This window comes from Notechis scutatus, chromosome 3 (assembly GCF_049901735.1).
Source record: "Notechis scutatus isolate UNSWTSFEM ecotype Mainland chromosome 3, rNotScu1.2, whole genome shotgun sequence".
Taxonomy (NCBI): Eukaryota; Metazoa; Chordata; class Lepidosauria; order Squamata; family Elapidae; genus Notechis; species Notechis scutatus.
The window spans coordinates 47,918,301-47,938,043 of NC_142011.1; the positions used below are offsets into that span (position 1 = coordinate 47,918,301).

General features: G+C 39.6%; 1 protein-coding gene across 7 annotated transcripts in view; it reads right to left on the reverse strand.

Annotated features, from left to right (window-relative positions):
- ATP2B4 (ATPase plasma membrane Ca2+ transporting 4) overlaps positions 1 to 18,551 on the reverse strand; it is a 155,500-nt gene extending 136,949 nt beyond the window's left edge. For 5 of the 7 annotated variants that reach the window (XM_087959745.1, XM_026676858.2, XM_087959749.1 and 2 more), the window contains exon 1: positions 17,947 to 18,551. The gene's annotated coding sequence lies outside the window, so the exon portion shown is untranslated. The remainder of the gene's footprint in view (positions 1 to 17,946) is intronic. The other 2 variants (XM_087959744.1, XM_087959747.1) reach the window with 1 other exon arrangement.
- Between the last annotated feature and the right edge of the window lie 1,192 nt (positions 18,552 to 19,743).

Genomic DNA, 19,743 nt, shown 5'->3' on the forward strand with positions numbered 1-19,743 from the left:
GATAGCAGAAGCTTTATTCTTGCAAATAACAGATACACCTGTGGTTACATCTTAATGATTTTATCTTTGCTTGTTAAACTAAAATATGAAAAAGCTTTTTAACCCCACGCAAAGGACCTTTCCTCTTTTTCCCCCTAATTCACGGAAAGAAGTTGGGAAGTCTCTACTAATATCTTCCTGTTTTATCTATAGCAGGAGCTATGAGTATCACCTTCAAAGATCTATGGAGTTTCTCAGTCATCCAAACATGGTTGTCTCAAAAGTGCTTTCTTTTAAGCAACTGAAAATTCTGTTTTTTCTTTAAGACGTTTCACTTCTCATCCAAGAAATTTCTTCAGCTCAGTAGTGAAGAAGAGAAAGAAAGAAGTTCAGAGAGAAAAGTTTTTTTTAAAAAAACCCTCACAGATCTTTTTGCAGATCTTTTACCCAAAACCTGTATTGATCCAGATACTGCAGTCTCCAGGAATTAATGAATGAATTAAAAAAGATTGCAAAATGTGTGTGTGCGCTAAAAATCAATGGCCAACTAATCAATGAGTACAGAGGACTAACCACAGGATTTCATCAGTCTGAGCACCTTCTTATTTTCTTGCCCTGAAACCATGCTTAGCACTATCTCTACCCATCGGCAGGGAAGTCCACAGGCTGGCCTGGGAGTCACTCTTGGCTCCTAAGGATAGATTGCTTATTTTTAGGTATGAGAACTGAATGAGTCAGCAAGTATCCCTCACTCTCAACACTTAAAAAGCTGCTACATATTCCCAGTTTGGGCACAGCATCGAAGAAAGAATTTTGAATCTGGGATCAGTGCCCTAATAATACGTGAAGACATGAGCAATGCAGCAATTTGTTTGTCATAACCTAGAGAAAGAGGGTCCTACTTTAAGAAGTAATAACTTCATTATGGGAAAATCAAATAGTGAATGACCTGGTATCTAACCCACAGCAGTTGATGGCATAATAAATATGCTAGTTTTACATTAGGGGGAACATGTTTTCAAATTTATGCAGGGTACGAAAATACAACACAATATGCCTCGTGTAAACTGTTGGTGCTGATTTCTCATTTTCTGATTGGAATCTCCATTCTTCTCTGTGCATAGTACAACCATGTAATTAGCAGTCATTCAACTCCAGTTGGCAACGAAAAAATATGACCAGGCAGCAAAGATATTGGTCTACAAGTTCTGCCAGCCTTTAACTGGTAAAGGAATTGGGACACAGATGGGGGATAGCAGACCAATACGCCACCAAGTCTAAAATATGGGTTTTCTTGGTTTGGACTGCTGTATTCTCTCCATGTATTTCAAGCAACCTTGTTATCAACAAGCACAATAGCTAACATTTCTACAAAGCAGATAGGACCTGAGAAGTTGTTGACAGCTTCAGGCCTTCCTATCAGGTGAGAGGTTAATTCTGTAAACAAAGTCAGCCAAATTCTTTTGTAAGACAAGTGGGCAACTACCACCAAACTGGTTTTACTAAAGTTATTCTGCCAAAAGATAACTAACCTGAAGTGGCTAACTATGAGGACGATGTTAAAAGTCACAAGATAAAAGAGGCAAGGTTCATTCATTCATGAGTGTAGGGACCAACTATTTTTAAATACACTTTAGATCTCTTTATAGCTGATTTAAATGCTAAGAATGGAATTCTGAATTCTTGTATTTCCAGGAAGATAATATAGATTTCTGCTTGGATTTCTAACAACTGTATAGTTTTCAAAAGTTAAAAACAAAAATTTTCCAAGAGTTTATTAGGGCTTTGTTCAAAATGTTGCCATTTTAATTTCAATTTAGTTATGACAAATCGTTAGGATTGTAGTAGAAGGACTACACACTTTGAAAGCCTTCTTCCTAAGAAATGATCTATACAGAAAAGCCAGATGGCGTCTCAGACAATCAAAATTCAATTCCTGCCTTGTCTCCATCGGCCTGAGTGCCAGTACCAACCCATCTTCATATTATTCACAAATATTCCATGTAACATATATTCAAGAACCATTGTTTTGCCCATCAGTTGTTACCAACATTGGTCTGCTTTCATAGCCAAAACCTTTACCTTATGAATTAAGGCACAAAAGCCCTCTGATCAAGTTAATTAATATATATATCAACAGCAGTACATTGAGTGTTGTTCAAGTTAGATAATACATATGCCAGGTAGATTTTATCACCATGGGATAGTCCACACAAACCTGAAATTGGGAAGTAAAGGTACATTTATACTACTTGAAAAATCTGTAACTCCTCTCTAAAAGTGCAACTAGTTTTTAAAAGATGGGCGGAGGGAGAAGGAAAAGAATACAAATGGATCTCATTAAGAATTCAAAAAGCTTCTTACCATTTTTGATAACTGCTATCAGTCAAGTCAGCCTCCTAATACTCATACTGTGAAGTCACTGCTTTCACAACCAAGTTTCCCTGGCAGACAACAAATTGCCGGGCATGGGGGAGGCAGGAGGAGATGAGACAACCATCATATAGCTGCCCAGAAAGATGGATTAATAAGATTTGTAAAGTTAGAGTAGGCTTTCTCATTCTTTTAATTTAAAAATGATATATTCTCAAATGTTATTAGAGTCCTGAAATTAAAACTGAGATTAAATGTTTGGGTTTTGTTTTAAAATGATCATAAGCATCATCACGAAATTTACAAAAAGATTCTGTATGAGGAAAATCACACATGTCCACTTGTATAAGACCAAAAGATATCTGACTCCTGATCTACAGACTCCAATGACTACATTTAACCTTTTGCAGAAGTCTTGGCATTGAATGTCTCATTCTTTAAGACTGAAACCATATATAACTTTTCTCGGTATGCTCCACACTTCTTGTTTATGAACCACCCTAGATTTCTCAACAAGACCTTTCAAAGTTTCTTTTTAACCGTTAAGCACGTAGGCATCCCTGACCTACTCCCCAGGCTGGACTGGGGCCACATAACTTGGGAGCACTGCTGAGTGCAATAAGCTTCCTTTTCAAAGAAGTAAGAAAGAAACAAGGAGACAGATACCTGCGTTTATTTGTTTTGAGCCACCTACATACGTTGGATACAAGATGGGCAGCAAATAAATTTCATAATAAATAAATAAAATTTATTTACAATGCTGATCTACATGGGAATGCTTTTAAGACTCACATTTTAGGGATTATGTAAGATGTGGGTTAGCTAGGCTTTAAGAGAAAAACAGATATTCTAGGGAACTTTATATTTTCCAAAAATGTTATTACCCAGCAAATATTTCACAAGTCTGAAATTGTTTACTATCACCACAAATCTGGATGGGATCAAGAGTGAGATTCTCCCGGTGTAACAACCGGTTCACTAATTGCGTGCTTCACGTGCATAGCTATTGTAATTGCTTACCCTCAATGTTACTTCAGGTAAGTAACACAGCTGAGGCATGGCAATCCGCTCTGCCGTGCTGAGCAGATATAGGTGAATACAGTGCAAGGGTGGGCCGGTGGGCCCACTTAATTGTCAGATCGAACTGGTTCGGAGCCAGCTGATCATTGCAGCTAGGGGTTTGCCCAAACTGGTCCAAACCAGGAGAACACCCCCACCCTGGATGAGATACCTGTAAAATCGGATGCCAAAAGAATCAGCACAATTGCTAAGCTAACTATTATGGGGGCAAAAAGAAAGGAAACAATCTGCTTGGGTGATCATAAGATTTAGTAGTATTTAAAAAGATGGATTATTCATGCAAAATCATTCTTTTGTTCCATTCTATGTACAAAATACCGATCCATCTTTGGTTTTCCCTACTGGTCTGTCAGTAGGACAGATTTGGACAATAGCATCACCTTGCTTGGCTTTATGGGCATGTAAAACAGGAGTCATAAAATAGATGCTCACTGTCATACTAGTTAGTATGTGCCATGACATCATCATCATCATATCATCACACTGTGTCTTTTTTTCTTCATATTCCATATGAAAGCTGCATAGTTTCTGTCTTTTATCTTTCAGATTTATTTCAGAAATAGCATAAAGAAAGAGTGAGACTGGCATGTATGAGTCTTTGTGCACAAGACACAAGAATCTTTAAGAAAAGATTCTAATCCCATGGAAATTTTATTATCTCTGATATTAAAGTCAATAGCTATTAATTAAAGTATCAGTTGTTTTTATTAGTTTAGCCTTGGAATCTTGGCAAGGAACAAAAAGTCATCTCCATTGATTAAGTAGAGGACAATATTTTTCTTGATCTTGTGGATGCTCAGGCAGGTAGCCAAATATACATATAGAAATATACACAACGAGATTTATAAGTAAAGGTGTGTGTATGTGTGTGTGTGTGTATTTAAATATCTTTTTCTGCGTCCATATCCAGCTTAGTAATCCAGTGGTTCAACAGTCAATCCCTCTTCCATTTGCTATAGAGAAAGGAGATATCTTTTATTTTAGAATAGAATAGAATAGAATAGAATAGAATAGAATAGAATAGAATAGAATAGAATAGAATAGAATAGAATAGAATAGAATAGAATAGAATAGAATAGAATAACAGAGTTGGAAGGGACCTTGGGAGGTCTTCTAGTCCAAGCCCCTACTTACGTAGGAAACCCTACACCACTTCAGACAAATGGTTATCCAATCCCTTCTTAAAAACTTCCAGTGTCGGAGCATTCACAATTTCTGGAGGCAAGTTGTTCCACTGATTAATTGTTCTAACTGTCAGGAAATAGGAACTGAATAAGTTTATAATTACTATAGGAGCAGATTATGGAAAGCAGAACACATGTGTTTTATTGTAATATTGGGCTACAAATCCCATTGTGTTCAGTATGAACATTGTCCAGGAATGATGGAGACTGCAGCTTAAATCACCAAGACCCAGATAATCTATTTTTAGCTATCACCAGGAGTCTCTGAATACTGTTGGATTTCCTTGTTCATAAAATACTTTATTTTGAAGAATGCAACATTTTAAGACTATTGTCTATAACATTGCCCTTATGTTTAGAACCTCTAGTCCAATGAAATCATGTATTTTTCATTCTTCTGAAAACTTATCAAATTTTACAACTCCATTTCTCTGAAAGTCAATATGATTGTTGAGCTGTGATCAATATTTAGAAATGCTTGAATGGAAAGGCATGTTGGAATATCTAGAAATATCTAGAAATGCTTGAATGGAAGTGCATATTTTGCTTTTAAATTGCTTCTATGAATAAAAAAATTGAGTTGACAAGGAATATAAGTTTATGTCAATCCTGTAATTATGAAATATATCCTGCAAGTATTTCTTCAAAAGAAGAAATGGAAACAATCCAAAGTGTCAATATGCCTCAGATTACTAAGAGACATTTCTGGCAACAAAATATTGTATTTTTCTTCTTTCGGCCCTTCTATGATTTTCCAAAGAAACTACCAGTATTAACTTCATCCAATATATGTTACCAGATTTTCAAAAGAAGTACTGCATGGTAGAGCTAAGAATCCTTTAGGCTTTTATCTGAGATGGATATACTGTATTATTTTGCAAATTATCTGAAGAGAATATAATAGTAATCAGGCAGAGATGTGTTGCAGACTGAACCTCAGCTCATTAAAAAGCAGATGTTGAATACTGTGGATATATCTCAGACATGAGATCAGCAGAATTCAGTTGTGTTGAAAAGAGGGTATGGCTGGTGATTTTGCATGGAATGGCTTAAGAAGTAGCATATGGAAAAAGCAATGACAAAAATTCCCACCTACCCACTTCCTTCTACAGGAACTTTCCACAGGACACTGCAAGAGAAACTCTTCTATTCATAAAAACAAATCTGGCTCTAACTATTAAAATCAGCCACAACTATTGTTCTTTTTTCTATCCCAAATCTCCTTATCTTTTGGAATTTATACCAAGAAAGACCCACAATCCACTTAAGAGACAGCAGCACTTCTAGAGCTAGAAGTAGTACAACAATATAAATATTACTGTAACACTCCAGGGACTTATAATCCATTAAAGCCCCATCATAGCCAATCAGACAAATGATAGACAGAAGCTGGCACATCTCAGCAGGCAAAGCTGGCAAACTCTGCCGAGATGCACGTAAAGGAAAAAGAGCACAAGACTCGAAGACTAAGAGTCAAACTATGAATTATATAAAACAGTCAGTACTAGAACTCTTGATGGTATGTGTGATTTTATTTTAACGCAGTCACACGAGGATCTACAGTTGATCACAGCAGTAACCCTGGAGATTCTTCTTCTTACATCCAAGAATATGATGCTGCTATCAAGCCCTTGGGAAAAATAGAGGGACTTACCAACTGCATTTGGGCTGGACTGAAATGCTGGGCTTTAGGAATGCACAATCTACCCAATGAATAGAAAATAACACAGTAATTAAAGCAGACTGTTTTAAGTATTACCTCACCACCACACAAATCAATATAAAAGCCAAAAAGATTCAAACCCCAGTTGACTTTTAGTAATGCTGCTTAATTAGCTACCCAGTACTACATTCTTCTGGGTGGAATTGTACTGTATATGACCTACTTGAAAAGAAAGATGGTATCGGCTAGAGTTATGCAAATATGAAGTTTTTCCAGTATTACAAAAATATTATTTGTCTATCTAAAAATGATACTCTATTAACTGCCATTTGGTGACTCTAAGGTAGAGGTGTCAAACATGCGTCATCATGGCATAGTCATGTGACATATCAGGACTTTTATCCCCTTTGCTAAACCGGGTGAGGGCAGGGCCAGCACGTGATACATCTGGCCCATGGGCTACGAGTTTGACACCCCTGCTCTAGGGGCTTAACTTTTATGGAAGACTATTGTAAAAATTACAAGACACTTTTAGTCATATTTTACATGCGTTTAAAGGAACAACTAAATAAAATAACTTCCAGTTAGGCTCAGAACTATATTTGGGAGAGAAATTGTCTTTTAACTCCTTAAACAGCAACAACAACTACAAATCCAAAAGACAGAACATCTGTTGAGACTACAGCAGAGTATTCAGCCGGTTCTGACCAGTTCTGGAGAACCGGTAGTGGAAATTTTGAGTAGTTCAGAAAACCGGCAAATACCACCTCCAACTGGAGATTTTACAGTATCTTCCCCAGCCACACCCACCAAGCCATGCCCCACAGAACTGGTAGTAAAAAAAAATTAATCCCACCACTGGACAACAGCATTGGGAAGGAGACCCACCAGCTCACCCAAACACATAAGCTTCAACTCCCAACATTCCAATCACCAGGGCCATATTCTGGAAGCAAAAGCTTGCTATCAGATTGGGAAAGGCTGATCTAGTCTGCTTGTCTTTCAAATTTTTAATATGGTACTGGGTACTTGTAGTAATATACCAAGAATCACTATAACCCATCATCAAATATTAGATTTGAATCAGAAAGACCAAGTTAACCATGAAAGCTTATTTAACAAGTCATACTGTTCCCAGACTTAAGTCCTGGAGAACTAAACATGTTTTTAATGCCTTCCAAAAGTCAGGCAAGGTTAAGACTAACCAAATTTTAGGAGGATGTTATTCCAACTAGCCTTCCTTTCTTACTGTTTCAAATAATAATTCCTGTTGATAAATAAGAACTTCTACATGGGTGTGAGATATATTGCTGAAATTGTCATTGGTACAATGATCCTTGAGTATTAATTTGTGGCTAAGATATATGTGTGAATGTCCTTTCCTTAACTAACCAATTCTGTCTCAGTTAGTGTTGAAGCTTTCTAGCTTCGCAGGCTTCAATTAAATCCTAGACACATCATGAGGACAGGTGAAAGGGCTTCAGAGTATCTCTGCCACCCACAATAAAGTAAGCTTTTGAAGAAAATTTAAAACAATTTCTCAACCATTCTGAAAATAATATTAAAAACAAAAGGAAGAAAATACTGATGAAATTCCAAGGCAAATTTCAGCTAGTTACTTTGAAGGGCTGAGTACTGAAGCTTGTTTTGTGAAATGTTTTAATAAAATGATGCCAGCGAAATATAGAGAGATATTTTGCTGGACCTATGTCCCCAGAGTAAAGGAACATTACATTTCATTGAGCACCTGGAGATAGAATTTCCACACCTATAAAATTAGCATTAAGCTTCTTATTTCATTTTCCAGAGATTTATCCTTGTTATTCTGCTGCAACTAAAGCAATCAAAGCTTTGAGGCATCTAAAAAAAAAAAAAGATATTCTCTGCTAAATTTCACAGTTGATCTTGTGCCTGAAATGGTCTTAGAATCACTAGGACAACTCAGAAACCAAGCAAATGCCTGTCTTTCCTGTTTCCTGCCACATAAAGTAATTTGCCTAGGGAAAAGTTTTGTTCATGCAGAATTTAATGTTTACTGGTAGCCATAAAAATAAAGAGCAACATTATACATTATAGCCCATTCTTTACTCTTCAAAAAATCAGGGTGGAGAGTATATCCTTCCTGTCATAAAACTGCCCAAGCAGATTTCAGACAACTTACATATTAAGGACTTTGTGCCGATTAGCCAGGCTTCCCTCATATGTATTTTAAAGAGGATCCATAGATCATGCATTTACAATTCTCCTGTGCGGAATGTCCTTTTGAGAAAGCTGGAAGAGGAACACAAATTCCCTAAACACGATTCCTTCATATATTTTTTTAAACGGCCCACTTTTGATCTGGATAATGACATATTGGAGAAGTACATTTATCACAGTCTAGCACACATTTGTTATGTCAGTTAAAAAGTCCCCCAAAGCAGAGATTTGCCAAACTCCTTCCCCCTATCTATTTTTTACTGCTAGGAAAGTTCAGAGACTAATAAAGCAGCAGGCCGCCAGCTCTTCTGGCAGCCTTGATATATATACATCATGGGGCTTATATACTGTACATCCACATATACATTCACCCAGGGGGGATGATGATGATGATGGGACACTACTGTCCTTGTTTTTTCCATGGGATGAGCTTCCCACCAGTTTAGCTACAAAGAAACAGCCTTCACTTTCCTCAATGGAGAAGGCTGTTGGGAGGAAAGCAACACCTCTCTTTTGCAAATCTTTCAAATTCACTTTCTTGAAGTTCCTTATTGCCAAAGGTGATCAGTTAGTTGAAATGCTTGCCTAGAATAATCAAACATTTTCCTGTTATATAGTTGAAGGGGGAGGCAGGGCGCAATAATACATAAATTTAGAGAAAATATTTTGACTTACAAACTCCAAAGTTTTTTTCAACTTCATTTCTTAATTGGAAAATTCTCAACCTACATTCTCAATCTATTTTTAATGAGCAAAATGATATATGTACATGAAAGAATGTTACTGTACAATGTCCTATGCTACCAAAAATATTATGTTATCAAGATGGAGCCCCTCCCTAATTAAACACATCCATTCCACTCTTCTACTGAACAAAAAGTAACTACTTTTTAAAAAATCATCAGTAATGAACAATATTGCTTGGATTATACTCACTTAGCACTAAATAAATTACTTTTTTATTTTGTACAAATTCTACAAATTGTTCAAAGAAACGGAATTTTGTTTCCTTTTCAAAAAGTTACTCAAGAGAACATAGACTTTATCTTATGGTTACTGACCACAGGACCAGAATGTATTAAGATCAAAGATTATTCCAGTCAAATAGAACTGGTTATCACAGAGTTTGTTGACTGAGGTAACAACTATTTCAGCAATTGTCCAAATGCTTAAGATGTATATGATGCTGACTGCACACACAAATAGTACTAAAATAGTGAATTCATACATGTAAATATACCCATTTTGAATGCTACATTTTGCAAAGGATAAAATTGGTTAAGAAATGGTACAGCAAGTAAGAGAAATTAAAGCAATAAGAGAAAAGGACATATAGCTAAAGCTGGTTTACAAGCACATTGTAATTCTATATTTCTGTCTCTATAGACTATACTTGCAACTATCACATCCAAATGCTGTTTTATACATTGCCCTTTATTCTTTAAGCTTGTCATCTCCCCTTTTCAAGATCTCATCAACTTCATCCAACCACAACTTTCTTTGGCTTCCTCTTCCTCAAGTAATTCACCCTCATCCTCATATATTTTGGTAATTCAATCTCAGTTGTTCTCTCACTACAACCAAACACTTGAAACATATTTCTTTCTATTTTTGCTCATTTTTAACTGAATTTAAAGTGGATAGAAAGACACTTTTGCTTCTTTCCACAAATATTCCTTATAAAATATTTCAAACATGCCATTACCTTTCAACCAGTATTTGCACATCTTATAATATTTCCATCCATTGTCTATTATCAGTAAACATATTAAATCTATCAAGATACTTGCTCTTTTATTATTGGTATAACTTGCAATTATGCACTTGATTTTCATCAAATATATGTATTTGATCCATTGATTTTGAGGTCCATATTTTTTGCTATGTCATCCATGAGACATAGAAGGTCTTGGGAATCTATAAGCATAGTGTTGCTTCTTTTGTATTCAACAAATAACTAGCCTAAATTACAGGTCCATTTCCTCACTCAAAAATCTACATTGTCAGTACAAGTAAATAAAGATGAACAGCAGATGATGAACTGTCTTCTAGTCCGACCCCTTGCTCAAGCAGGAAACCTATACCATTTCAGATATATGGCTTCCACTGATTAATTGTTCTGTCAGGAAATATCTCTTTCGTTCTAGGTGGATTTTCTCCTTGATTAGTTTCTATCCATTGCTTTGGAGAATAGGTTTACCCCCCTCTTTGTGGTAGTCCCTTAAATATTGGAACACTACTATAGTTCAGTAATATCTGGGAAATCATTAAGTTCCCCATCCATTCTGTGGTTCTTTATCAGCATTTAGAATTATTACAAACACAGAGATACAGAGAACAGTTATACAGTGAATTACACAATGCTTTGAAAAATGGGGGGGGGGGTAATTTACATTCTGGATAAAAAGTTTGTCTCTCAACAAGACAAAAGAAAAATTCTGACTCTGTGCAATTAGCATGGTAGAAAACCATTACAGTAATGTCTGATATATTTAGTAGCACCAAAATTTATTACACTGACAAAGAGGATAAATCCTCTAATGTGCCTCACAAATCAACAACAGATTTAATAAGCCAGCATAGTAGTTAGGCAAAGAGCATTTCTACAGCTCATCTTACAACTGGTAGCTCATCTGTGCTGCTGTAGTCCATCTGCCCAGTTCCCTGAAATATCAGGCAGAAGAAAGTGGATTCAGTTGTTTGTTGTTTGACAAAAGCAAGTCAGTAATAATAATAATAATGATACCATCTAGCTTGTTAATCTTTGAATGATGATGATGACCAAGTCTCTGAACTGTGAACAGACATTTCATTTTTTCCCATTCTTTGAAATTCTTGTGCTTCTCTTCAAGAATTGCTTGTCACAGATGGTTTACCTTATTACAAAAATCACTAAAATATCACTGAGTTTTATCATGTAGCCTTAGGCAAGTTATTATTTTTCATCCTATATTTCCTTACAATAATGCTGCGAGACCAGAGAACTATTGTGAGATTTTGGAGGAAGAACAAGGTGCACATATAAGAAAATAAATGATATTGGTGTTCGAGGACTGCATTAGGGACAAAGTGATCCTCCTCAAAAAATAAATTAATCAATTAAAACATCAAAATAAGTATCAGTAGTCCAAAAGAACAAGAACAGAGGCTTTTGGATGATAAAATTGTGGTAGTGATTATAAAACATACAGGTAGATTACAGATATACACATCATGTTGCATTATGATTGTTTAACTGCAGGTAAGCCTAAACTTGCCTGAGGAACCCAAACTGGCTGGGGTCACAAAATGTGCTAAGGCCAATTCAAATAAACTATATTTTGGTAGCACTTTATATCAAATCAGCCTGTCCTTACTTTTTAATAGTGTCTAGCTAATTGTTAAGAAAAACAAGCAAACACCAATGGTTGGTTGTTTGGCTGTGGTATTTTCTACACTAGTATAATTAGCAGTGTAACTAAATCCATCCTCATGAGAAGTATACCAAATGATGCAAGACAGATACCTATATGTAATCAGAGCATTTGAAGTAAATGGCTGAAAAGGAGTTCCAACTCTAACAGCATTTGATGTTACTTGGAAGGCTAACAGAAAGCTATCCAAAATTGCCAAGGAACAACTCATAGGTTCTTCTTTTTCATCATACTACATCATACACAGCTGATCCAAAAACCAGACCAAAAAGAAAATATCCCACATGACTACATATATGATAACTTCATTAATGATTTAAATCAGATTTTACTTTTAAGGACAAGAACAAAAGGATTTTTTCTAGAAGCTATACAATTCTCCCCCACCCCCACAAAAAAAGTGGGCATCTGGATTTGAATTCCAAGTTGTGAGGATAATTGCTATATTCTGATATACAAATTTATCAAAGTCAATACCGTAATTAATATTTTAAATGTGGGCTACAACTCCAAAATGCTAAAAGCATGGCTTTATGTTCAGAGATCTATCAGTGATTTAGGAGTTCTGAGCCCTCTCAAGATATAGCTTTTTGAGCTTTTCATTAAACACAATGTTCAAAATTTAAAACTTTGTTGCTAGTTCAAACCTTAACATAACCCCACAAAATAGCATTGTGTAATGTTGAGAAACGACTTCTATATATGCTCAAAATCCTCAGATCCTAGGTATTTATAAGATTGTAACATTATTCCCCACTCAAGTACGTGAATGACTGTAGAAGATGATTCATGCTGTTGCCTACTGAGGTGTGAGATGCTTCTTTAAACTGGCAGGTTGATACAAACTAAGAAATTGTGCTAAAAACCACACTGAGAAGAAAATCAACAATATTACCACATTCTTAGATCCTGAGGCTGCCACCCTACTACTGCTTGCTGATCCAACATCCCTAGTTGGTCAAATCCTTTTTGGCCAACCCTTACTATGCTTTCACTGTGGTTTGTTTTACCCTTTTGCAGGCAGACAACTATAACTTCTTACTGCCTTCCATGCCCCACCTCTGTCTTGTCCCAACTCAGCCAAAGACCATCTGCAGCTATAACTTCATGCTTCCAAACTCCAGATGTATTAGCCTCTTATTCAAATTCTTACAATTTAATTTATAGATCACTGAGGGCTGACCTTGAGTCTGACACAAAAGCAACTCCTTTTATCTTCAGGGTTGTTTTTAGAAAAGGAAGATACACAACTAATTTCTGCTCTTTATCCCTTCTTGCCCCTGGAGTGGTGATAGATAGGGCTGGGCTCAGGGCTGAGATTCAAATTTCGTAACAACTGATTCTGTGGGCGTGGCCGTGTGACTGGGTGGGTGTGGCTTTTGGCAGCACCCCAATTTTTGGTCCTTCTGGGCCTCAGGGAAGCCCCCTGGGGGGTATTTTTGCTCCCATGAGGCTTCCCTGGGGTCAAGAAAGGGAAAAAAAACAAAGCGGGGGGGCATGCAGCACCCCCCGTGTTCCATTTTAGGGCCTTCTGGGCCTCAGGGAAGCCTCCTAGGGGTTGTTTTTGCTCCCAGGAAGCTTCCCTGGGGCCCAGGAAGGCAAAAAGTGGAGGGGGCCAGGGGGATGCTGTGCTCCTCCTCCATTTTTTCCTAGGCCTCAGGGAAGCCTCCTGGGCGAAGCAGTAAGTAAGTGAGGGAAATCCCAGCACAGCTGATCATAGGAATAGCTGATCATTGGGAGGGGGGAAAAACACTTAAGGAGTGACTGGGCAGGAAAGAATGCAGTCAGCTATGTCGGGAATGCACACAATGTTGTGCATGTGTGATGAGGACTGATTGGGCAGGAAGGGGAGGGGTGGGCTGAGAAGGGAGGGGCCAGCCAGGGGCTCAATTTGCCGGTTCTCCAAACTGCACAGAATCATAACAACCAGTTCTATAGAACTGGTCCAAACTGATAGAATCCCACCCCTGGCTGGGCTGCACCATCTGAAGCAGCTGTTAACAGACTGCAGCTATATCCAGAGAAGCCGAGAGATTCCCACAAATTCCCTTTCCAGCTTTTTCGAGAGAAACATGTTTTGATGTTTTCTAATGATGATTCAGAATAAATTCAAGCGGTTAAAGTGTTGCATCTCTTTTCTTGCTGAACTTTATTGAAGGTGTGCACAACTAAAATGCAGTAGATGCAGCTCAGCTCTACGAACACTGAGCATGCAGCAGAGAGAAAGGAGGGGCAACAAATGCCAGGACTGCAGGAGCAGGAAGACCCCCCCAAAGCAAGTGGGAGGGCGGGAAGCAATTCCACCAACCCAGTCCATTCCCCAGCAGTGATTCACTAACAGATGGGTGCTTCCCCCAAATGAGATTGTTTTCCCCTCAGGGGGCTGGCAGGAAGCCAGACAAGACTATCTTGGTGCTAGTGGGGGAAAGCAGGAACTTGGGTAGCCCCATCTGCTTTAAAGCCATTTGGCAGCCCCAGTTATCAGATGTGATAGACTGCATAGGTTCTGCACAGCTACCCAAAAGAGTTGCTAGGGTCAACTTCAGGGAGGGAGAGAGGGGCAGCGAGGAGGAAGTGGAAAATAATGGCATAGGGTGGAAAGTATCTCCTAGAAACAACATCCCCCACCCAATGTCTAACAGTACAAAAATAAGCCTCATTAAGTTTTATAGGCTGCACTCCAGGCATAGAGGGACCATTTAACATGCAGAGAATTGTTTCTCTAGTCGCTAGTATGTCCTTGAAGTTCCTTTCTCCACCCCACCTCCCTCAAATGTTTTTTTTTTGGGGGGGGGAGTTAGAGATGAAATCAAACCACACCAGTTCATCATACCAGAATGCATATTTGTAACAATTAGAAATTTAAAAAAATTAAAACCCAGCTTATATTATAAACCTTATGTGTTTTCTTATTCTTTATTGTTTAAATCTACTATACTCTCCTTGAATTTTAGGTGGGCATTCTGGATTGCTTAAGAAAGAATAGTTTACTTCTTAAATCTGATCATCAGCGTAGTTAAAGGGTAGCTGAATACTGCTGTCACTGCTTTCTTCCCACCCTCGTTCTACAACAAGAATTTGTCATTTGGATAAGGTTTATATAGGGGAAATACAAATGTTATCTACCACAGCAAAGTGAAGCAATGTGTTTTTTAAAAAAAGAATAGATCAGGGCAGGGCAGGGCAGGGTTGGGTGTGAAAAAGATAGTCCCTTCAAATTATGGAAGCTTACTAGCAGGAGAACAAGTTACACAGGCTCACTCTTCTTCTTTACTGTTTACATTTATGAAGGCATAGCCCCAAGTTGCTTCCACCATGGGCTTGCCTGCTGCAGTCCTTTTTGGAATAGATGGGCCCTAATGATCATGAAATCATCTCTTTTTCCCCTTCCAATAGAAAAGCTGTCTCTCTCCCCACACAAGTCTATGTCCTGGAATGGCTGAGGCACTGTTGTGCCTGGGCTCACAAGGATAATCAAAAGCAGCATCTGGAACTGTGAATTTGTTGGTGCCAATGGAAGTTGTTTCCCTAAACTGAATCCCTATGTATGGAGGGAGGACAAGAGTAATGGGGAAAGAACTAGGTGCTTTAGAATTACATAGAACTATGTGCAATACAGTATATTTCCGCAATAGCAACTGGTTGCTAGTCCTGTACCATATGTCCTGTGTTTGTAAGGTAAACTCCTATATGCCCATCTCTTGGACCACCTCTCCTTTAGTCTCCTGTAAGCTGTCTAGTTCTTGTTCCACCCAACCCCCCACCCCTTCTTCTTGTGCCATATCCGTCATATCATGTTGGCAATCCTATTTTTATCAACAGCCGCACAAAACAGTGCTGTGGAGTTTTACCCAAATGCCTATCTTTTTTGAATTCCAAAACATCCAGTCCCTTTCTTGCTCCTGGTTTCCCTGGCTTCATTTTCTTTCCTTTCCATATTTTCCAGACTTATTTTAACACCACTTGCTCCTAACTTTGAGCCTTTCCCCATCATATTCTTTTATTCTGACTTCCATATGTTAATGTTAATCAATCATAAGTGGATGGGATCTTTAGTCAAAGAGAAATCCAAAGAGGGAATCTGAGGTGGTTTCTAATTTGCTGTTGGCTTTCTTCTGGATTAGCATCCTGCCAAATTTTTGAAATTCCATTTTTGATGCAAAACTTCATAGTGAAAGAGAGGAGAAATAAATGGCTCATTAAAAAAAAAAAAAAAGCCTTCCAGCCATTATTTTCCTGTTTTACACACCTACTCAAAGCTATAGTAAATTAACTATAAATTGAAGAGAAATCTTCTTGGGGAAGATATGGGGATGGGCAGCTGATTAATTTAGTAATTGGCTTTAGTTGGGATAATTTAGAAAGGTAATTGGGTGCATTTGCCTTGTAAAGAGTTTAAATAAATCCTAGCCATTACTTCAAAATTTTGCAGACAGAAAAATGCATACGCATTTTTATCATGAATATATATATATATAAACGTCCGAATCCGCAATCTTTCTTTAGGCAACCAACACGGCTTCGGCTCCACACCCCCATTTTATAACAAAATCCCCCTTGTTGGGGCTGCAGACCGTGGCTAGGACCCGTACGGCGAAAAGAGAGGGGTCACCTTTCAGTCCCGCCGCGCCCCTCAGAGGCGACTGATCAACTGGCATTTCTACGCTTCCTCCTTACTCCCCCGCCCCACCCGCATCCGCCTTCCCTCCTTCTGCATCGGTCCGTCTGGCCAGCCAGTCCGTTTGTCAGCGCAGAATAGGAGACGCTGCTCGCCGCCGCCGCCGAAGAAGGAGGGGTGAAGGGCCGGCGGGCGGAAAGATCGCGCCCTTTCCTTTCCAATTGAACATCCAAACGGTCTTTGACACACAGACCCAGTCCTGTGCTCCCCACCGGTAAATAATCAGGTCACTGTGCCAAAGACCAGGAGGCTGAACGCAGCGCGTTACATACGGTGGAACTGCACGGCCCTTCCAGTTGGCTTTCTTTGCGTCGTTGGAGCTGAGCCACAACCCCGAGGCTCAAAAGCGGAACGGGGGTCTCTTCCCTTGGACGAGGTGCTGTCTCCCACAGCTCCGGCAGGGCATCTCCGCACGTTTTGCAACTAAGCTGCTTGGGCAGATTCCGTTTTTTCCTCTTTTCCCCCCCAGCCCCGTCCCGTTTAACGCTTTTATCCGCACACCAGCTAGACGGTTTCTTCCCCTCGGGAATTCTCCGCTGCCTTTTCCCCTCCCCACCCACCTTCGCTAACAAGAGAAGTGTTGTAACGTTGAGGGTGTAGACTTTGTCAGGGCGACTCGGGCGGCTCTAATCTATCAGAGGCAACCATTCTCCCGTCCGGGAGGTTCTGCATGCAACAAGGATCAACAGCCAGAACGTGTTTGTTTGTATTTTTTTTTGAAAGTTTCAACCCAACAGAGACAGGGAAAGGGAAAATCAACACTAGAAAACAAGCTGCTTACTACTCGGCCTTCCCCCCTTGATTTTAATTCATGACTAAGATCCACCATTGAACTTATTCTCCGAAACCCTACTCAGAATAGATCGAACTTCAGACACGCGCGAAAGTCCGAAGATGTTTTTTCAACAGTTTTGCATTCCACACGTTTTCACTGGTTCTGTTTTACGTTTCTCCAAGCGCAGGGAATACCCTAAATTTTCCACCGCTAATTATAGCCGCAAAACTATGTAGCCTTGTCCCTCTGCCCACCCCGCAAGGGAAACAAGACGAGCCGAGGATATTTTGGAGACAAATCCTCCAGCCACCTTTACATTCGCCGGCCAAACAAAAAACAAAAAAAAGAGAGCTTCAACTAAATTCCCGTCTACTCCACCCAAATCTGCCTTTCGTTTTTCTCCCGTCTCCCCTCCTCTCCACCCCCCCCCCCTCCCCAAGTTTGCTTTCTGCCAGCAAAGCGCCAGAAAGCAGGCGTGGGTGATAACGCTTGCAACACTTTTCCCGTGCCCTGCTGCCTTATTTCCTCGATCGGAAAAGCAGGCTAGCAAAAAAGCCAACTCAGTCCTTTAGAGGAGAGGTTGGGGGGGGGAAGCAAAATACCTGATTTACGGTTGCCCCGGGAGCGCGAGACGAGCAGACACGGAGGGACTCTTTCTAGACAAGCAGACAAATCCACTCAGCCGCAGCTCCAAGTCGGCGGCCTCGGGGAACGGCGTGCAGCCAGCCAGACAAATGACCAGAGCAACGGCTCTTGCGCGATCGTGGCGACTCACGGGCAGAGACCAGTCCCACTGATTTCCCTCCACCTCCTGCAATTCTGGCTTCCACAGTCTGGGAAACCCCCCTGGATTTCCATAAGGGGAGGGCGGAAGGGGAGGGGAAACCTTGAGAGAGCTACTCGATTTCCGATTCTGCCGACCTCCTGCTGAAGTTTAGAACAAGCCGCGAACTGGAGAAAGGAGCGAAAGGGCTTGCTTCTCCTATATAAGGCTCGAGCGGGGATCTTCAAACTGGGCGATGTTTATTCTAAGGAAAATGAGGGTCTCTCGGAGAGCGCCCCTCGCTTTTCTTCTCGTCTTCTTTTCCCCCCAGTCTTTTTAAACCCAGCCCTCCGTGAGTTGAGTCCCTCCTGCTCTGAGCCGTGGAAGCTTAAGAAAATGTTCGTCATGGTAACACCACTGCCTAGTCCTGCCAGATTCAGCCCCAGCCTCCGGAGAAGGAGGAGCTCTGTTAAGGTGGTTTCAAACGCACCAGGCCCAGCCCTGGGACTTGGCTTTTTTAAGGGGGAAGAGAAAAGAGTGCTTCCAGAAGAGCGCCGCCAAGGCGGGAGAGAGACGCGAGAAAAAAAAGAAATTCAAAAGCGAAACATGCGAGTCAGGCTCCCCCGCCCCCTCCTTCGGGTGTGGACCCGAAAGGCGAAGTGGATTAAACACCGCTGCTTGGGGAGGTGGGGACAGAGTCGGAGACAGAGAAAAACGTGAAGCTTTCAATACTTCTCTTTTTCCAACCACTATACATTCTTCCTCTCACGGTTTCTAACAGCAAACAGATTCATAAGATGAAAAAGGTGGGGAGGGAACCCCTGCAGTCAAAGGTGACTCCACCTGATGACTGAATGTGCACGGGCACGTTCCTGCAGCTTTCTTAGCAACATGCTGCTGCACCAAGTGGTATAGCTAGACTTTGGACAGAAAAAGGTGTTATAATAGACATGTGCATATTTACATTGGTTTTATAATGCTGTTTCATTATTTGTCTTCCAACTTTTCCAGAAATTCTTGCACTATGAAATACACAACAAGTGTGACATTTATTCTCTGTCTTGATACCCTAGACAAAAGCCTATTACTAGGGCACAAGCTGAACGTAATTTAGCCTCTTTTTAATTTTTTTTCTTCAAAACTCATCCAGCAGGCAAAGAAATATATAAGCTTTTGTCATATCTGATAACTGAATCATTGCTAAATTGATTATAAATCGCAAAATTCAAAGTATAATCTTGTGCTTTGAAATGCAATTAAGTTCTCGATTGATCCACATCCAGTAATTTAGGAGTGCTGATGAAGTATCTTTCTTCAGCTTTTTATATCAGATAATGTAAAAATGTTGCAGACACCAAAGGCAGTTGTGCAATCTCAGAAAAGATGCAGCTGCTTTAAAGAACTTCAGATAACTGCTACATAACTCACCCATACACTCCAAAGATTTTTTTTAGGATAGATCTCTATGGGTTGGTCTGTGTGTGTGTCTGTGTCGCAGGCTCATCATCATCATCATCCCTGAAAAATAAAATAAAAAAAGCTCTGGAAGAAGACAATGGCATCTCTTCTGATTTGTTGCCAAGAAAACTACAGGGAGTATTCGTGTAGAGTCAGCAGGAACTGGGTACAATCAACA